Here is a 20,993-nt window from a genome sequence, read left to right as displayed (position 1 = left end):
AGAAGCTTGTTGAGCCAAAACGCTTTCATGCATATGTCGTGAATATTGTAAGACTATTCTTTGTATTTTTTTTCGTATGATGTTTTCATCTATACTGAGGAAATTTAACTATTTGGTTTCCTTTGTTACTTATATTTTTGAAGGTGTGGTGTATTTGATTTAAGAATCATTATTTCCTTTTGAACTATTCCGTTGGTTGATCAACGATTCATTCATATGTATATGCTTGTGTGCATTTTCTAGATTAATACTATTACTTGTCTCTAAGGGGCCCACTTTTCTCTTCCCTTTCAGTAGAAGGACCTTGATACTTTTCATAGCTGAACATTTCACAAGGCATACTCACTTCCTCATCTAAAAGTACATGTGCATTATGCTCTTGTGCTGAACTTTGTAACCAAGGAAAATCTATCAGAATATATGGTATTCAGGTCGATACTCGGGATGGGGATCCTACACCAAATTGTTGGCATTGATGTTATGATGAGGTGATGGTTGGCATTGATGTCAACCTGGACTTGTGCTAGAGATGATATGCATTTGCTTGATGACTTGAGGTATTATTTTATGGTCTCTAGTGTGTGTCTATGGTTGATTTATTTCATTGTTTATTGATACAGGATTGGGCTTATGCTAGTATGATGGTACTTGGCTTGTGCATTCGTTACAGACCTTAGCTTGATGGTTGTAGATTTTAGTGCAGGTTGTTGGTTGGTGTGTGGATGTCTTAGCAGGTTGTGGAGATACTACACCTACTTGACAGTAATGGAGATTGTCAAGTCATGCGTATGGTACTACGTGTGTCTATGGATCGTTTCAGCTTGTACGATCAGTTGCAAGGTATGTCATTGATAGTTGCAGATGTTGGAGTAATTGTGGTGAAGTTTGATGACTCGAGTGTTAGAGTAGTTGATGGATGGCATCCAAGTTAACCGAGTTTGAGTTGTGATGATGATGGAGTTTCTACACTATATTTTTGAAGTGTTCCAGAGGCTATAATGGCTTCCTGAGGTCTTATAGAAGGTTGCCAGATAGTGGATCAAGTTTGGTCAGTTTTTAAGGTGATTTGATTTAGTTTTCTTACATCCTTTACCACAATCACATGGAGCCAGCCCTGTGGGAGCGGTTGAAAGCTCTAGTCATTGGCATGTAGGCCTATGGGAGTGACTAAAGATTTCCAGTCACATGAAGGATGAGTTGTGAGAGTGATTAAGGTTCCTCACTAAAATTCCTCTGCATTTCTTACACTCATCAGATGTTTGTTTTGTTCAGGACTCGTCATCCAAAGGTTGGAAAAAGGATATTTTTCTTATAGAAGATCATTAAAAGAGAATATTCATTTGTAAATGAATTTAATGGCATGATTGATTCAAGAAGAAATGAACTAAATAACTTCCCGGATATGAACATAACTTCACTACAGTATTGGAATCAATTGTTTTAACCATTTCAAAAGATTACAAATAGATGGAGATCATAAGCCTATTTGGTTGGCTCCCTTGAGAAGAAAGTTTGATGGTTGTGTGAGATTGGAAAGTGTGAGTGAGTGAAGATTAGTGTGTGTAAACTATGCAGGAATTTATGTAGAATATCTTCAACAGATCACAATGATTGAAGATGGAAACAAAACTTTGTTTCATCCTAGATCTTATGCAGTAGTATGGTAAACGAGTAGGAAGGATTGTAGATCATTTCATTCATATTGTGTTATCATGTTTCTAGCTAATTATCATTTATGTTTGCTACATCTATAGATGATTGGATTGTTGCAATGATTGTGTGAGTTGTGCAGATTTGTTTCAGTGAGATCATTATATTATTTTGAGCCTATATTGCTAGAGGTTGTTGTGTTGTTCTAGTTGAGCGATTCAGATTGACTCCAGTTTGAAATATTGTGAAACGAGGGTCAGATAGAAGAGTGGGGTGGGTGCTTCGGCGAAGACAGTATAGAGAACAAATTTCTTCATAAGTCCAATGGGTGTTGGGCAAGGCTTGTTGATCAGATGGGTGATTGTAGAGTCATAGATGAGGATCATAGTTCTCTCTGATAGTAGCCATTTATATTATATGTAACTGAATTGCTTGAGGATTAATATAATTATTTGGTAAACATAGCAACATTAGGGTGGTTTTTTTCTTCGAGAAGGGTTTTCCACCAAAAAAATCTTGTGTCTTCTTGTGCATGTTTCCTAGGTTATTTCTCATGGTTCTCATTATAAGTTTTATTATATGATTAAATCTACTAATGGATGAAAGAATATTGTGTTGCAGTAATTGAAAAGGATTTAAAAAGTAAATATACACCTTCACTATTGATCCACCCCCCCCCCCCCCACCCCCCTCAGTAGTGAATACATTTCCAACAATTGGTATCAAAACGGGGTTCTCTTGGTGAAGGGTGATCGCTTGAGAGAAAATTGTGGGATTATTGTGAAGAATAAGAAGAAGAAAACTTAGAAAAAGAAGAGTTGCAAATAATCCAAGAATGTTGAAAGACCCAAAGAACTTATTCTATTGGTAAAAGGTATGGCCAACAATATTTTTAGTCGTGGACATTTTCATTGCCATTCTAGTGATGATGATTTTGGGGTTATTGAATAAGTTTATGATCAAAGTTTTGAAGTTGATTCCTCAAGAAGTGAGGAAGGTGTGTTTCCATTGCAGGAATCTGAAGGTGAAGAGATTAAAAGAATAGTGACCCTTGAATTAAAAAAAAAAATCTCAAGCAAGGTTGATTGAAAATATTAAGATGGAAAAAAAAGATATAAAGAAACTTCTTCATATTCTTGAAGAGAGAGAGCATGCATTCAAAGAAGAGATTTCTGATTTGAAAAATCAATTGGAGAAAGTAAAGAAAATTGAAGAGGAGATTGGTAGCCATCTCAAGAATAGAATCAGTCACTGCGAGAAACTTGAATCTAAATTAGAAAAGATCATCAAGAGAATCAATGAGGCAGCGATTGAAGAGCCCAAAGCAGAAATTTCGAGTAGAAATGAAGGAAACCGCCAGCAAAATCGAGTGCCAATTCAAGAGCCCAAAAATGTGCTAAGAAAATATTTGAGAAATGTTAAGTGTTTTAGGTGTAAAAAATTTGGGCACATTACAGCCGATTGAAGGAGAAATAAGATAAATCATTTCAATAAAAATAAGCAACAAAACAAGGAGCATCCTGAAAGATCAATCCTATTAATTTTCAGGTATAAAAAAATCTTTTATGGGTATTGTTTCCTATGTAATGATTTTGGTCATAAAAGTGTTGACTGTAGGACATGTGGATCAAGGAGTAGAAATCAAAGCAGAAAAAGATCTGAACATTTTCCTGCATTTCTTGGGCACATTAGATGTTATGTTTGTGATAATGTGGGCTATAAGGCCAAAGATTACAAGCTTCCCATGTGTTTCAAGCAATCAAATAAAAGGAATAAAGTCATGCAAATCCAATCAGTCAAGAAGCCAAATAATAATATGTATGCCAAAGGTCAACCTCAAAAAATTTGGAGAAGAAAGGAGTAGCAAATCGCTCCCACTAAAAACTGAGGCCTGCATGGTCTCAGGGGGAGCATATGGTAGCATTATGGATTGCATGCAGATCATTAAAAGTGTTGCCATATTGGAAAGTTTGAATGAGAATTATGTTGCAGATGGTTGTTATGATTTTGTAGCACTAACAATTGATTGTTTTAGAGATGGCACATTTCCAGAGAGAGCATCTCACATGCTTTCATTTTCTAGTGGTTTATTGATGGCATCTTGGTCCATGATATTGTTTGGAGGAGGTTGCTATGTTTCTCATGATGATATATTTATCTAACATTGGTAATGACAAGAGCTATTAGAGGTTGAGGGAAACTATCTTGAGTTTATAAGTCTTATGTCAGTTGCATGCAGTTGATTATTTTCAGAATGAAGGTTATTTTGAGTATTCATGCAGATGAGATCATTTTGGTTCAGCTATGTTTATAGTGTTTATGATCCATATGCATGCCTATGGATTTTCTATTGTTATTGATTTTTGTGTTGTGGCGTTATTACCATCAGATGTTGATTCATTGGTCACCGTGTTGCATGATCCATCACCTATATTCATTTCCTTTATTTAGGATATTGGTGGATATTTGGCCTATGTTGCAGTAAGTAGATCTCCTTATGGTTCATTATTGCTCCATGTTGAAGATTATTTAGCTGCTACTTAATTGTTGGAATTATGCATAAATAGCTTGATGATTACTAGTGATATGATACGCTAGTACTAGTTGGAGAATTTGGTGATCAAATTTATGTTTCATGGATCCATGGTTTGTTTCCATAATAGTTTGAGGCGTATCTTATGATGTGAGATGTGTTGATTTGATTGTTGTTACCTTGTCAAGTAAATGGTTGCCTCCTATTGAAAATGGTGCACATATTTTTGAGATGCCTATTTGTTAGACATTGGATAAACTAGCGTTTCCCGTGTGTTTTGTGACACAGACTAACCGCCTCTCATTGATTTGTATCTATGGCGATGCATTTGTTGACTAATACCTGCGGGTTTTGGTCTAACAGAAGTCGTGATTCCCAACAAGTGCTACCAAAGCATAGGTCACAAGTTCGATATACACCCGACTCGCATTAGGGGGGAGATTGTTGGGCATTGGATAAACCAACTCTCCTTGTGTGTTTTGTGACATGGACTAATCGCCTCTTGTGGATCCTTATCTCTAGTGATGCGATCGTTGACTAACACCTTTGGGTTTTTGTCTAACGACAATTGTGATTCCCAACAATATTGTTGTTATAGATGTGTTTCTTGATACATGTGAGATGATTGTCGTATGTTGCTGCTAGAAGTTCATGAGCTATAATTATGCTACTGCAACATATTGGAGTTTTATGTTGCTCAGTTGATGTCATGGTTGTATGCTATTATTGCTAAATATTTCATATCTCATAATGATCGGTTACTGATGTTATCAATTCATTTGTTGTTATATGATGGCTCTACCTTATGCACTTGGATGGTTGTATGCATAATGAGATTTATATATTTCTGATCACTCATCATCTTGTTGGTTGGCCTAAATATTTCTAGTGTTGGTCAAGGAGCTTATTTGAGTATGTCTTGGTGAGAGGCATGAGCTCTTACCATGCATTGAAAATTATGCTTCATATTGTACTTCATCAATTGCAGTCGTGTATCCTATTTATGAAGCCATGTAATCAAGTGTTTAGGTCATTAAGTTCATGTTGTCATGAGTTGGTGATAGGAAGGTTATGAGTCATGACAAGTTGGCATTATTATGAGTTGTTTTAGCCATCTTTGGGTTATTGTACATCATGTCATATTCATTTGATATCCCTTTATCTCATTATACATCCATTAACTACATTGTATTGTATATATTTGGTCATGGGAATGTTGGAGAGAGAGTCTTGATGTCTAGTATTCATTGATGAGGGCAACCATTCATATGCGTTGATGGGCGTTGTTCAATCTTATATATGTTATATAGTCACTCCATGGTCCTTAAGGTGTATCCTTCTACTAGAAGGCATTGGTTATACGATGATGATGCTCAAGGGGAGCATATATAGTATTATGATGTTGATAAAACATGGTTTGTCGTTTCCACCGCAACACTATGTTGTTGTGTTGGAAATAATACTGAGAGGGGGGGTGAATCAGTATTATCAAGTTCTTTTAATAAATCTTCCTTATTTATACTTTGAATTATTTATGCATGTCAGTACCATAAAATAATGAGCATGAACAAGAAAAACAGATAGTCACACCAAAGAACACCAGATATAAGGTGGAAACCCAATGTGGGTGAAAACCACCTGCTGCAATATGTCTCTATCTTCTTTCAAATTAAAAACTCCTTTTACAATGGTTTTGTACTGGTGCAGTCCTTTACCAGTACGCAGGCTGCAACCTGCAGAGAGCTACAACTCTCTCTCGTTTTCCAGTCTCTCCTCGAAGGGAGCTACAACCCCCTACTTCTTTTCAAGGACAACTTTCATAAATTTTCAAACTGGATCCATAAACATCAAGAGATCATCAAGTACAAGTAAATCACCCAGTCAACTGCAGTAACCAGATCAATAGTAACAGTAAACTAAACCCACAACACCTTATCAACAGAGAAAAGTCAGTCAAATAAATGCCTTAATACAGATCCGCAGTTTTTCTTTATCTGGCCTGCGTGGCTCCGCACTTCACCTTCTGCTCCCCTGCGTATACCCGCAAAGAGCCTTCTGCTGCACCGCGTACCCACGCACTGTTTCTTCAATCACGCTGCGTACTGTTACTGTAACCACGCACCCACAGGTGCTATCGCGCTGCGTACCTACGCACTTGCGGCTTCTGAAGCGCCACGTACTTTCACTGTGCCTACGCACCTGAACCTCTGTTGCGCTGCGTACCCACGCACTGCGCCTTCTTTTGCTCTGCGTACCCACGCACTGTGCCTTCTTCTGCTCTGCGTACCCACGCACTTGCACCGTTAACCACCTGTGTACCTCTGATTAGGGCCGAATTGGCAGTCCCCCAGTGTGCCACAGATATTCAGATGCCCAGATCTGATCGTGCGCCCGAGAGATCACGCTTCATAGATTCATTTTCAACCTCACTTTTATATAGATCAAGCTTTTAAACCGATAACCCAATATTTCAGATCTTAAGATATTCAATTTGTAAAAGATACATTGGCCAAGTGATCTCCTTGCCTATTTATAGTCAAATTAGATCCTATACCACGGGCCAAAACCATAGAAACAAGAACGGCGGGCTTAATACCACGGGCCAAACATAAGAAACCCCACGTGAGCACGCTTCTCTGCCTTGAAGTGAGTGAACTGGGGGTACGCACCTCATGAACGGGTCACCTGCGGGTATGAACGCACTTCCTGGTCGGCGTACCTGCGGGTACGCACCTTTTGAACTATTCTCCTGCGTACCTCTTAATTTCCAACATTTTGAGAGCCTGATCAGAGCATTGCCACCTATATGAGTTGCCATCAAGTTCAACACATGAATCATAGAGCCATACCAGAAACATAATGCCAACAATCTCCCCCTTTGGACTTGATGGCAACCTCAAAATCTTCAACGTCATTCTCCCCCTTTGACATCAAGGGCAAAGGGTTATGCTCCCCCTAAGAACATGCTCCCCCTGAATATAAACCAGATCTGCAAAGAAGGACCATAATCCACCAAACACCATAAATGACCATGAAAGAGATAGAGACATATTGCAGCAATATTCAGACCAGCATCCATGATGTACTTCCTCCATAATGCCAACAATGCATTATATGCTCCCCCTGAACCTGTGCCATTCGATCTTCGACAAATCCGCAACCCAGCAAGTGTATGCATATACCCCAGATGAACCTTGCGTACAGCCATCAATCAAAAGAGATTCATCAACATGCTGATGCATCAACAACCCCCAGCTTTTGCCTGAGGTATTCAAAGGTCTAAACCAAGATATTCTGCTTCAGCTGTAGACAAGGCAATCGAACTCTGTTTCTTGCTTAACCAAGATACTAATCTGGAACCCATAAAGAATGCACCACCACTTGTGCTCTTCCTGTCATCCACGCTTCCGGCCCAATCTGCATCTGTATAAGCATGAAGTGTGAGATCTGTATCTCTAGGATACCATAAGCCATAGTTTTGAGTTCCTTGAAGATATTTGAAGATTCTCTTTACTGCTTGAAGATGAGTTTCCTTTGGATTTTCCTGAAATCTTCCAACTATTCCTACTGCATGCATTATGTCTGGTCGGGTACCTGTCAAATAAAGTAGACTTCCAATCATAGATCTGTAGGTTGGTTGATGCACTGCTGCTGATTCATCATTTGCACTGAGGCTACATCCTGTGACCATGGGTGTACATACTGGTTTTGCATCTTCCATGCCATATTTCTTCAAAATCTGCTTGAGATACTTGGTTTGAGACAAAAAGATCCCTCCTTCTTTTTGTTGGATTTGCAAACCAAGAAAATATGTTAGTTCTCCCAGCAAGGACATTTCGAATTCTTTCTGCATCACCAAGGCAAAGCTTTGACTCATAGCTTCTTCATTGCTGCCAAAGATAATGTCATCTACATACACAACAAGTATTAGCAATTTGTCGTTTTCAACTTTTATATAAAGATTGCTATCTGCTGATCCTTTTGAAAAACCTTGTTGATGAAGATATTTGTCCAAATGATAGTACCAAGCCCTTGGAGCTTGTTTGAGACCATAGAGAGCCTTTTTCAATCTGCATACAAGATTTGAATCATTTCCAAGAATGAGACCATCTGGCTGCTCAATGTATACTTCTTCTTCTAAGTCTCCATTCAGAAAGGCTGATTTCACGTCCATTTGAAATACTTTGAAGTTTTGAAAGCTTGAGAGCACAAGGAACATTCGGATGGCCTCAAGTCTTGCAACAGGAGCAAAAGTTTCTTCAAAATCTATCCCTTCTTGCTGCGCATAGCCTTTACAAACAAGTCTGGCCTTGTTTCTAATTACTTCTCCATTTTCATTCAATTTATTTTTGAAGACCCATTTTGTCCCTATAACATTCTTATCCTTTGGTCTAGGAACCAACTTCCAAGTGTTGTTCTTTTCGATTTGCTCAAGTTCTTCATCCATTGCTTTGACCCAACATTCATCTTTGCATGCCTCTTTCACATTTTGTGGTTCAGTGGAAGAGAGTAATGCCAAATAGCTTGAAGCTTCTGCAATTGTTCTTCTTGTTTGTACACCTTCTTCTTTCTGCCCCAAAATATGAGATTCTGGATGATTCTTCTGAACATATCTGGATGGATTCTTCTCTTCTATCCTTATCTGCTCCTCTGGTTCTTCTTGAGGTTCTTCTTCTTCATCATTCTGTCTTTGAGGGTAGTCTTCATCTTCTTCGATATCTTCATGATTTACTTGCCTAGGAATGTATCCCTTCTCATCAACCACTACATCAATGCTGTCAACAATTCTTCCAAGTCTTTTATTGTAGCACTTGTATGCTTTGCTGTGTGGAGAATAACCAAGAAGAATGCCTTCATCTGCTCTAGGTTCAAGTTTGCCAAGTTGCTCATCAGTATTCTTAATATAGCATTTGCTCCCAAAGATTTTGAAGTGATTTACCGAAGGAGTCTCACCATACCAGAGCTCATGAGGAGTTTGAGTGCTGTTCACCCGAACATTTGTTTTGTTGAGAATAACAACCGTAGCATATGCAGCTTCACCCCAAAAAGTTGCGGGAGTTCCAGACTCATTAAGCATAGCACGAGCCATTTGTTGGACTGTTCTGTTCATTCTTTTCACTACTCCATTTTGCTGAGGAGTTCTAGCTGTAGAGAATTCTCTTCTTATCCCATGTTCTTCACAGAAATCGAAAAATTCATTTGAGGTAAACTCCCCACCTCTGTCAGATCTGAGGCACTTAATTTTGTATCCTGATTCATTTTCAACCAAGGCTTTAAAGGATTTGAATTTTTCGAATGCTTCATCTTTGTGCTTCATAAGTCCTAACCAGACAAACCTGGAGAAATCGTCAATGAATAATATCAAGTATTCTTCTCCTCGAGGTGTCCTTTTCCTGAATGGTCCACATACATCTGTATGTACAAGCTCAAGAGGCATGCTAGCTAATCCTTCCTTCTCTGGAAAGTTAGTTCTAGTTTGCTTTCCAAACTGACATGATTTGCATATGGTGTTGTCTGGAATTTTGATATCTGGAAGACCGCGAACTGCCTGATATTTGCATGCTTTCCTTATTTGTGAAAAGCTTAGATGCCCCAACCTCCGGTCCCATAACCAGTGTTCATCATCCTTGCTTAGATAGCATTGTAATTGTCCTTCTTCAAATATGTATAGATTATTTGGAGTTCTTTTACCTTTGATCACCGTTTTACCTGTATCAAGATCACGAACAAGACATCCATTTGATCTAAATATCACCTCGGTTCCTTGATCACACATCTGGCTGACACTCAGAAGATTATGCCTCAATCCATCAACATACAAAACATTTCCAGCTTTGACCTTTTCTTTTAACTGAGCAGTGCCTTTTCCTTTTATAGCTGCAGGAGTATCATTTCCAAAAGAAACTTTCTTTCCCTTTTCTAAAGCAAAATATGATTCAAGTTTTTCTTTATCACCTGTCATATGCTTCGAACATCCATTGTCAATATACCATAGATTTTCTTGTCCCTCTGCATAAAATGCTATCCCACATCTTTCTAGTTGTGGTTCCTTTATTCTCCATGTTTTGGTGCTTGAGGCTTGTTCCTTTGTCTGCTGAAACCTGCTCCTGCATTCAGAATCTTCATGACCAAAGTTATTGCAAATAGAACATTCAACTTCATTTTCAAGAGCCGAAAAGTTGTTATAGGTCCTTTTTGTAATCCCGGTCATACTTCTTTGTTTTTGAGCTTCTCTAGTCATGATTGTTTTATATGCAACACATTGAGCTGCTTTGTGACCAAAATTATGGCAGGAGAAACATTGTCCATTGAAGAAACTTCTGCGGTTATTAAATCTTTCGGCCAAATGATTGTAATTTCTATTGTCATCCATTCTTGAAGCAAATTGAGAGGATTTTACCTGTCGATGGTTGTAGCTTTTGTTCATCCTTAGGATGGATTGCCCCTGGTTTACCTGATAGTCTTTGTTTGATGTAATTCGTCCCTGCTTTACCTGGTGATCTTCATTGTGCTTTTGCTCATTCCTTCTTACTGCATCAAGATAGCTCTTTGAGGTGGATGGTTGAGAAGTTTCTCCATTATAGCCCAGACCTGTCTTGTTTAGAGGAGAACGTTGTACATTGATGATCTCATCCAGAGTTTCAGATCCTTTGACAAACTTAATATTAATAGCCTTTGTTTTCTCAATCTCGTTTCTAAGACCAACAATTTCACCTTCTAACTTTTCAAGATATTTTTCTTTTTCATCAATTTGAGATTGTAGGGTATCAATGATCATATTCTTTTCTTCTATACATGTCTTGAGTCTAGAAATTTCTTCATAAAAGCTATCCACATCTATAGCATCCATGTAATCATCATCTTCAAATGCCATTAAGAGTTTATAGTCATTACCTCGTTCATCTTCATCACTATTTGATAGACCATCACTATCTTCATGAGTGTAGTAGCTTTTCTTATTTGCATTCTGTTTCTTGTTCCATCTAGCAGGTTCCTTTCCTTTCTCAATCTTATCCTTATGCGGACATTTCGCAGCATAATGACCTACTCTTCCACAAGCAAAACATTTAAAAGGTAACTTACCTCTGAACCTTCCAGTACCCCGTTGAAGATTTCTGACAAAATTTGATTCTTCTTCTTCTTCTAGCATGTGACTTGCTTCATAGTAGTCTCCTTTGCCTGAAGCCTTGAAAGCAGCTTCTCTCCTGTCTGATGGACCTTCCTTTCTCATTTCATAAGCAGTTAGAATTCTGTGTAGCTGAGACATAGTAAGAATTCGTAGATTTTCCTTTTCTTCTATTGCAGACACTTTAGATTCAAACTTGGGGGACAATGATCTTAAAACTTTTTCAACCACAATAGCCTCTTTTATTTCTTCACCCAAGTTTTTCATGCAATTAAAAATATCGTCTACCCGAAGAAAATAGTTAGCCACACTTTCATCATTATACATTCTGAGATTCTCATACTAAATCCTGAGGGTTTGAAGTTTAGCACGCTTTACCTGTTCATCTCCTTCGTAGCTCAAGACAATCTTGTCCCATATTTCCTTTGCGGATTTATATTGCATAACCTTTACGAATTCTGTTTGAGATAAACATCCCAGCAGAGTATTGACTGCTTTAGCATTTGTTTCATATTTCTTCTTCTCGGCCGAATCTGTAGGAGTAGCTGAAGGAAAAGTGTAGCCTGTATCTATGATATCCCAAACTTCTGTACCAAGAGATTGAAGATAGGCAGTAACTCTTACCTTCCAATAATTGAAGTTTGTCCCATCAAAAATTGGTGGCCTGATTGATGCTTCCCTCTCGTAATTTCTCATGATGAATGATCTTCCATCAAGCGATCAAGCTTCTCTGAAGGACTTGCTCTGATACCAATTGTTGGAAATAATACTGAGAGGGGGGGTGAATCAGTATTATCAAGTTCTTTTAATAAATCTTCCTTATTTATACTTTGAATTATTTTTGCATGTCAGTACCATAAAATAATGAGCATGAACAAGAAAAACAGATAGTCACACCAAAGAACACCAGATATAAGGTGGAAACCCAATGTGGGTGAAAACCACCTGCTGCAATATGTCTCTATCTTCTTTCAAATTAAAAACTCCTTTTACAATGGTTTTGTACTGGTGCAGTCCTTTACCAGTACGCAGGCTGCAACCTGCAGAGAGCTACAACTCTCTCTCGTTTTCCAGTCTCTCCTGGAAGGGAGCTACAACCCCCTACTTCTTTTCAAGGACCACTTTTCATAAATTTTCAAACTGGATCCATAAACATCAAGAGATCATCAAGTACAAGTAAATCACCCAGTCAACTGCAGTAACCAGATCAATAGTAACAGTAAACTAAACCCAGAACACCTTATCAACAGAGAAAAGTCAGTCAAATAAATGCCTTAATACAGATCCGCAGTTTTTCTTTATCTGGCCTGCGTGGCTCCGCACTTCACCTTCTGCTCCCCTGCGTATACCCGCAGAGAGCCTTCTGCTGCACCGCGTACCCACGCACTGTTTCTTCAATCACGCCGCGTACTGTTACTGTAACCACGCACCCACAGTGCTATCGCGCTGCGTACCTACGCACTTGCGGCTTCTGAAGCGCCTCGTACTTTCACTGTGCCTACGCACCTGAACCTCTGTCGCGCTGCGTACCCACGCACTGCGCCTTCTTCTGCTCTGCGTACCCACGCACTGCGCCTTCTTCTGCTCTGCGTACCCACGCACTTGCACCGTTAATCACCTGCGTACCTCTGATTAGGGCCGAATTGGCAGTCCCCCAGTGTGCCACAGATATTCAGATGCCCAGATCTGATCGTGCGCCTGAGAGATCATGCTTCATAGATTCATTTTCAACCTCACTTTTATATAGATCAAGCTTTTAAACCGATAACCCAATATTTCAGATCTTAAGATATTCAATTTGTAAAAGATACATTGGCCAAGTGATCTCCTTCCCTATTTATAGTCAAATTAGATCCTATACCACGGGCCAAAACCATAGAAACAAGAACGGCGGGCTTAATACCACGGGCCAAACATAAGAAACCCCACGTGAGCGCGCTTCTCTACCTTGAAGTGAGTGAATTGGGGGTACGCACCTCATGAACGGGTCACCTGCGGGTATGAACGCACTTCCTGGCCGGCGTACCTGCGGGTACGCACCTTTTGAACTATTCCCCTACGTACCTCTTAATTTCCAACATTTTGAGAGCCTGATCAGAGCATTGCCACCTGTATGAGTTGCCATCAAGTTCAACACATGAATCATAGAGCCATACCAGAAACATAATGCCAACATGTTGTTGATTTGGATGAGAGTCAGGTGGATATAGTTAGTGGTTTTGATGTAACACCCTCCTCCCACATCTACCCAAGTAACCGGCCAACCAGAGTAAACATGCGACAAAGACTTACTATGATATGATTTAACTCCCTAAGTAGTATTTAAGGAAGTGGAACCGATGAAAAACAGACAAACTAACCTTCTACACATGCAATAGAACCCCTAGGAGCCATCCAACCCATCCTAGTGACCAACCCCTGAGACAAGATGACTTTTTTATGCATTAAAGCCTCAGTCACTCCCTTGACATGGGAATGCATGTGACTTGGACCCTCTAATCACTCCCACAACAAGGCTTGCATGCGACTAGAGACTTTTCCACGTAGTTTTGTGCCAGTGACTTCAGATTTTGTGCCACTTTTTTAGGGCCAAGACTCAGGCAACTTCCCATAACTCCATGAAACTTCCAGAAATGAAAACTAACATCGTAACAATGATACAGATGCAAACACTTGAACAAGGACTTGACTAGACCCCTACTAGCCATGACAGACATTTCGTCAAACATGTCACAAATATGCATTCTATAGGTTTAAACAACAGATCTGAGAATAGGGGTCTCACACTTATTTAAGAATAACTAAGAAGCATTGTTGCCTCGTCACAATAACTGCATTACCATCTATTAACCCATATCTTCATTGTAAATTCAGTGATTAACCAAAACATGATGAGAGCCATACATTATCATTGTCATAAAACATGCTCATAACCAACATATGTTCAACAAAAATATCAAGGATATAACAGTCATATAAGCCACATATAAACAAGTATATTTACCCATAAAATACTAAGGAGAAGGAGATCTCTTATTATGATTGCATAGGCTGACCAGTTATGGGACTTCCATGAACCACTCAGACGTAGACTAGGCTGAAGTAAATCTTTCTTTCATCCAATCACCCTCGTGCCATATTCCAAGCATGAATGTCTCATAAAACAAATCAATCAAAACAATTCATGGCTTCAAGAGGCCAACCACCTTGTTGGGCCCTGAATATGTCATATCATTCAGTATATAAATTCTCCATTTATAAGTCGTATTCTTTCATTTATGATACTTTCCATAACAATTATACCATCAAATTCCGATAAATGAACCTCTTCTACCTTGTGGTTATTATGATGGATTTAATAGATTTGAGACTTCTGCGATCTGATGGATTTCTCATCTTTTTAATGGTTAAATGTGTTTTTAACATGGTTTTATCAATGATGGTTTACTAATGCGGTTATGTGGCCAAGAAGAATGTTCGAATATGGAAATTTTTACCAACTCAATGACAATTAGGCAATTCAATACTTGATTCGTTACCAGTTCAACAATTCGGTACTTAATTCTACGGCTGCACGAATGGAGAAAAAAGTCAAAATTATAATAATATATTTATACTTTTTTCTAGCCTGGTAAATTAGGTACCACATGAGCGTAGTAATCTGGTAAAAGCCTTGGAATATACCCAACTCACATGTGTGGGATCCTAGCACATGATTTTAAGCTAGAGAAAAAAATAGGTGAAGGTTTTGGAACTACCATGTTTTCCCTCAGTTTATGTGCAAATGGTGGAAAATCACAAGAATCTGGAAAATAGGTTTTTAGAAAGCATAGAAATTTATTTCGATCTCAAAACATTTCAAAAAATTCAATATGGTTTAAAACTTATAGCTGGTTATGTGAAGCAGTTTTGTATAAAATTTATGCAAAACCCAAACTCGAAAAAGATTCAAACAGTCAAGTTCATGCATGATTTTTGAGGTCATGGAATCGAATAAGGAAAGTCCAAGAGAGGTTTTTGTTGAAATTATGAAAACTTAGACTCGATAGGAACATATTTATAAAATACATCATGGTCGATAATATACACCAATTTGTATAAAATTGCAAAAAAACCAGAATTATGAGATTTTCCTCTAAAATTGTAAATTCATTTTCTGAGTTAAAGGGATGAGATCTTATCTTTCCCCAATGAATTTTATGTATAAATAAGGTCTCAAATGACATATATCAGGAGGATGAAGGAGGGGAGAACAGTGATTATGGAACAACCTTTTCGATTTTGTACTCCTGAACTGATGTTTTATTGAAGTTTAATATAATTACAGTCTCAGCTTTTATGCTCATTTGATTGTTTATGTTCTCTTGACTTGAAAAGTATTGAATTAGCTTAGGCTTTCTCTAGGTTGTGGCAAGGGCCCACCACAAACCTAGAATTGAGTCCTGTAACATTTGTAATGTAGGTAACGTATTTTGATTTAGTCAATAGCATTTTATTTCATTTCGAAATCATTTCTAGTTTCCAGAATTTCAGTACTTTATTTCATACTTAAGGTTTCTTCCTAGTTTTTCATAGATATAGGTAATAAGTGGATTATTACTGAATTCTTGCAAGCTGTGGAATATCATTACAAATATATCTTGTACATGATCAATCCTGTGTTTGCACTTTTTAGTCCATGGATGGTTGAAAAATGGAGAAGTTTGATTTAAAATGAATCTATGAAGAGAACGAATGTTTGTGTTTTGAATTAAGTTTCTTGTTTGAACTAAAAGTGTTTTCATCATATATATGTATACACCTATGATGTGAGATCCTATAGCTTGAGCTCTGCTTAGAAGTACCCATAATTAGGAACAATGTATTGTTTGTTAGTATAGTTGTGTGTATTTCAAAGAATTATGTGACATTTCCTGCATAGTTGTTTTTGGTTTCCTGTATGAAATTTATTTGAATCATAGATAACCAGTGTTTGAATAGATAGTTAGTTGTTTGTTCGATTTCATAAGAGGTTTTTACTTAGGATTATTTTTGTTCATTGAAATTGTGTGTGTATCAGTTAAAAATAGTTTTAGATTAGGAAATTGTAGGTCCTGTCTTTCGAATGATTGAGTTTCTTTAAATTGAGTAGTACATAGGGATTGGTTTGAGTTATCAATGCACTTCCTTTGATGCATAGTACCCCGGGGATTAGATCATGAAGTGATTTGGAATAGGATTAATGTTAAATTGATTTGGAAACATAGTGAGTGATAGTTGTTTGCTTTACTTTCGAAAGAGTTTTTAGTCAAATAAATCATAGTTAAAAATAGAATAGTGATTTGAGTCTCCTTAGAAAATAGATCTCATTAATAATAATTTAGATTACAGTGAAAAAGGTTTCTTCACTTCAGCTTTTCTAAGTTTTATTATTATATATAGAAGTTAAGCATTTCATACTTAATTTTGTACTAGAACTGGTAGGATCTGAGCTAAAATGTACTGCAACTCAAAGTTTACGAACCCTGGTTGACAAGTTAATTTAGGGAATTTTCACGATATATAAAATCTCTAACAATTTTGGCACCATTGTCAAGGAGTTGCAAACGGTCCATGTAATATTTTCTTTGGTAGGTTGAGTTTTAGTAGATTAATATTTGTGGTGAGATTTACAAGGCAACAAGAGGGTGGAGAATGTAAAGTAAGACGTGAGTGAAGAGCCATGCATCCACTATGGTGGGTTCGCTCCAAAGTTTAGTTGTCTCTAACTGATTTTCTAGTTTCTTTTTCATATGCGTAGAATTAAAGGTAGGATCCAAAGTCTCATTTTTCTTTTTTTTCTTTTCAAGTGTGTTTTCCTTTAGATTGATGCATGAAGAGAAGAGAAAGTGTAACCTATGTGAACATATAACTTGGTGACTACAGGGTCTTAGTAGCATGGTGGTGCTTCGAGTAGATGATTGGTTTGCTTGCCTTTGTTTTTAAGTGTGTTTCTTTCTTATTTATTCGAGATTTTCAATTAGAATTCTACACGCTAATCCATGTGCATGAAAGGGGTTAGCAAACAACAAAGCAATATTCAAGGTGTTAGCACTCTGTAATTTAACAAAGTTGGGAAATAATTGCATAGGTAACCACAAAACCACTTTAGAAGCTCGGATATAGCCTTGCCAACTTCAGAGAGGGATCTCTCTTTATAATTTAGCTTTGTTTGACTGAATATATTAGGCTAGTTATCAGTTTCATATTTGGGTTTTTGTGTTGTAGGATTGAGATAATGGAAATTAGGCCATTGGGCAATGGAGTCACAGGTTTAGATTGATCAAATGCAGAGTTTACAGGCTGAACTTACAAGGCAGGGTAGGCAAGTTCATTGGATCCTTTAAGATCTATGGCATGGAGGAGAAGAAAAAGATTCAGCAATCCAATTAAAAGCAGAGCAATTAAGAATTCTGTTTTTAATTTTCAGTAGAAAACATAGAAATTATTCACAGCCAGAATCAGAGTGTATCTTTCAACAAATTCTGTTCATCAACTTTCTGTAAAATAATTCAGATCTTAGGAATAACATATGTATAACAGAGAGTAAACAAATTAACAAGGAGAAATTCACTTCACCAATGAAAATGACACAAGAATCCTGTAATGATGGCATTGTATTACTAAAAATCTGATCAACAATTACTCTGTGAGCAGCTTTACAATACTATTTTTGTTCTTCAAACAAATGTCAACCTCTACTACTTAAAATTATGAAGTATTCATAAAAATTATTACAAAAACTAAGTGGAAAATATCTAGAATTATTTACAAAAAATATTATCAAACTTATTACAAAAATAGAACCAAAATCTAGGAAATCTGAAACTACTGAAGCTGTTGGCACTATTGTCAAGGATGGTTGTTGATGATTGGACCTGAAAAATAGCAGTAGGTTGTTGATGACTAGAAACAGGTTGTTGATGACTGGACCCGAAAAATAGCAGCAGGTTGTTGATGACTGGACCTGAAAAATAGCAGAAGGTTGTTGATGACTGGACCTCAAAAATAGCAGCATGTTGTTGATGATTGGACCTGAAAAATAGCAGCATGTTGTTGATGTCCTTATGGAGATTGATGACTGATTGTGCATTGTCTTATTCATCATATTTTGAGTACTTTGTTTTGTCACAAAATATTTGGATTTAAATAATATATTTCAATTAATATTTCCAAATATTTAAATGAAATTCAAAATTGAAATTAATTATTAGAATGATTTATAAATCCATCATGTTTTCGAATCCATGTCCATGTCTTGTTTCTCCTTTTACCTTCCCCTGTAAAATTCCTTTTACTCCTGTAAATATTTGGATAAACAATCCATGGCTTGTTTTCTAAATCCATGTATTGTTTCTCTTCCCTGGACCCATGTGTTGTTTTCAAAAACCATGTCTTGTTTCACCTTTTACCTTCCCCTATAAATTTCCTTTTACTCGTGTAAATCTTTGGATACATTTCCAAAACCATGTGTTGTTTCACCTGCAACTATAAATCAATTTCACCATATACCTATAAATTATGTTTACATCTATAAGTCTTATTTTACATATCCTCCTATTTTTAAAACTCATTTACATGAAGCTCATTTTTCTCACTTTTACATTACTTTCATATGATCGCAAAATTTCCCTTTTATTTTCTCTCATGAATTTATTTTCTTGCACCCATGAATTTCTTTTTACTTGTAGCTCTAAAATTATTTTACTCCTTTGCGTGCCATTTAATATCACCCACTTAGCCTTCCATCCCTAAATTTCCTCCAAAATATCGTTTCGCCTCATCTCTTTCACTCAGCCTCCCTCCCATCCACATAACATTTATTTCATAATCGTATGAAATTTCATTCCCGGCACATTTATAAAAGTCAAAAGAATAAGAGGTTTGGGGGGTTTGATAAAACGTGAGGGTGGGCACTATAAAGGAGGGTAAAAGTGAAAACCACTTATGGGACCCCCACTTTGGCTAAATGTCGGAGGGGTTGGGGATATGAAACATACTTATAACCCTTCATTTTAATATGCACACATCTCGAGGCCTTTAACATTGGGGAATTAATGCATGAGTGTGGGGTGGGCCATAGGCTTTGACTTATGGATTTTGGTGACCTGTAATGAATAAACGAATTTTTCATGTTTGTTAGAGTTTTGATTTATTCATTTATTTTTCGAATTTATCTTTAAAACTTCAAATAAATGAGTTTTCACTTATGCCTTTTTCTTTTCTTTCAGGTGCAGTCTTCAACTTGCTCTTGCCTTTGATTCGGATGTCAGTTTAAAGGACCAGATATATTGTTAGAAAGCTACTCCTAATCACTTTGTGGTGGGAACACCTACAAAATGATCTAATCCAACCATTCCTATACAAAACACCTCCCTGATCTTCATACTTGGATTCTCCTTAAATAATTTGAAGGGTGAAATATTATTTACAACAATTCAAACATAATAATCATAATAATCAAACAGTCCTATAAAAATTTATAGGACCCTAACACAAGGATGATTAAGAGTTTGGAATAAATCTCTCAAATCCTAGTAGCAACTAGGATTTCTTCATCTCAGGAACAAATATTGACAGTAGCCAAGAATTTATCGGCCTCCCCAAAAGTGATAGAAAAACAACATCCACAAGAAGATCTTCACCCTTGTAAACTTGTCAAGGAAACTGAAGAATCATGGACCACATCCAATGGAGAGCAACCATTAGAACCTGAGATTGAAGAATTTTTGACATGCCTATCTGCAGTTCCTCTAAGCACACAAGAGGATAATCATCTAATGCAAGAAGATATGCATGGAACGGTAAATGAGGATATGCCAAATGAGCCAAACAAAGAGGTAAACCAAGAGCATTTTGATTTTGTTGAAAGTTGGTTTCAAGCAATTGTAAGGCCATACCACTCATTCATTCTTCCTTACTTCTTGATTTCATCATTCAAACAATTGGTTCTTCATACTCAGGTGTGATTTGAAGATTATATTCTAAACTTGAGTATGAATGCATTTTTATATTTGTTGTGCACATGGTTATATTGGAAATACTCATATACTTGAGGAGAGGAATTTCTTTTTCTCAAGTAGAGTAGGATAATAAATAAATAAATAAATGTTGCATATAATAGTTAGTTTAGTTCTAAAATATGTTGCAACATCTTTCTCATTTGTTTTGTATAAGTGGGGATATTATTAGCTAAAAAGTAATTAGTTGAAAATGGGAGATCTATGTTCATATTGCATATTTTTGTTGGGGTCCCTTTCAGCTGCATATTGTCTTAATGAAGATTTCCTCTCAATCTTATTTCCAACTACAACATGCTTCAACTATTACTTTTCTTTCCCACTAATTATTTCTTTATGATAGTTAAATTTGTTTCTACTTTTTCTTTTCAATAAAGTAATCTATGACCATTATTTTGGAATCTTTTGTGAAGTTGGAAATGGTTTCATTGCAACATTGTCTAGTTTTGCATACCAATTGTTTAGTACCATATTTCATCTAACCAATATCGAGAATTTTGGTACCAGTTTTCTATTTTGCAAGAAAAGGCAGGATTCAAGGATATTGTTCATTTGGGATGCTTAAATACTGGAAAAACATTTTGAAAATAAGAAAATACATCTTCATCAACATAATGGAACACTTGGGGAGTATTTGATGTTATCT

This window comes from Pinus tabuliformis, chromosome 1_1 (genome assembly GCF_031772625.1).
Source record: "Pinus tabuliformis cultivar Carrire ecotype Pingquan chromosome 1_1, CPIR1, whole genome shotgun sequence".
Classification (NCBI taxonomy): Eukaryota; Viridiplantae; Streptophyta; class Pinopsida; order Pinales; family Pinaceae; genus Pinus; species Pinus tabuliformis.
Note: the sequence above shows the minus strand (reverse complement) of the source record.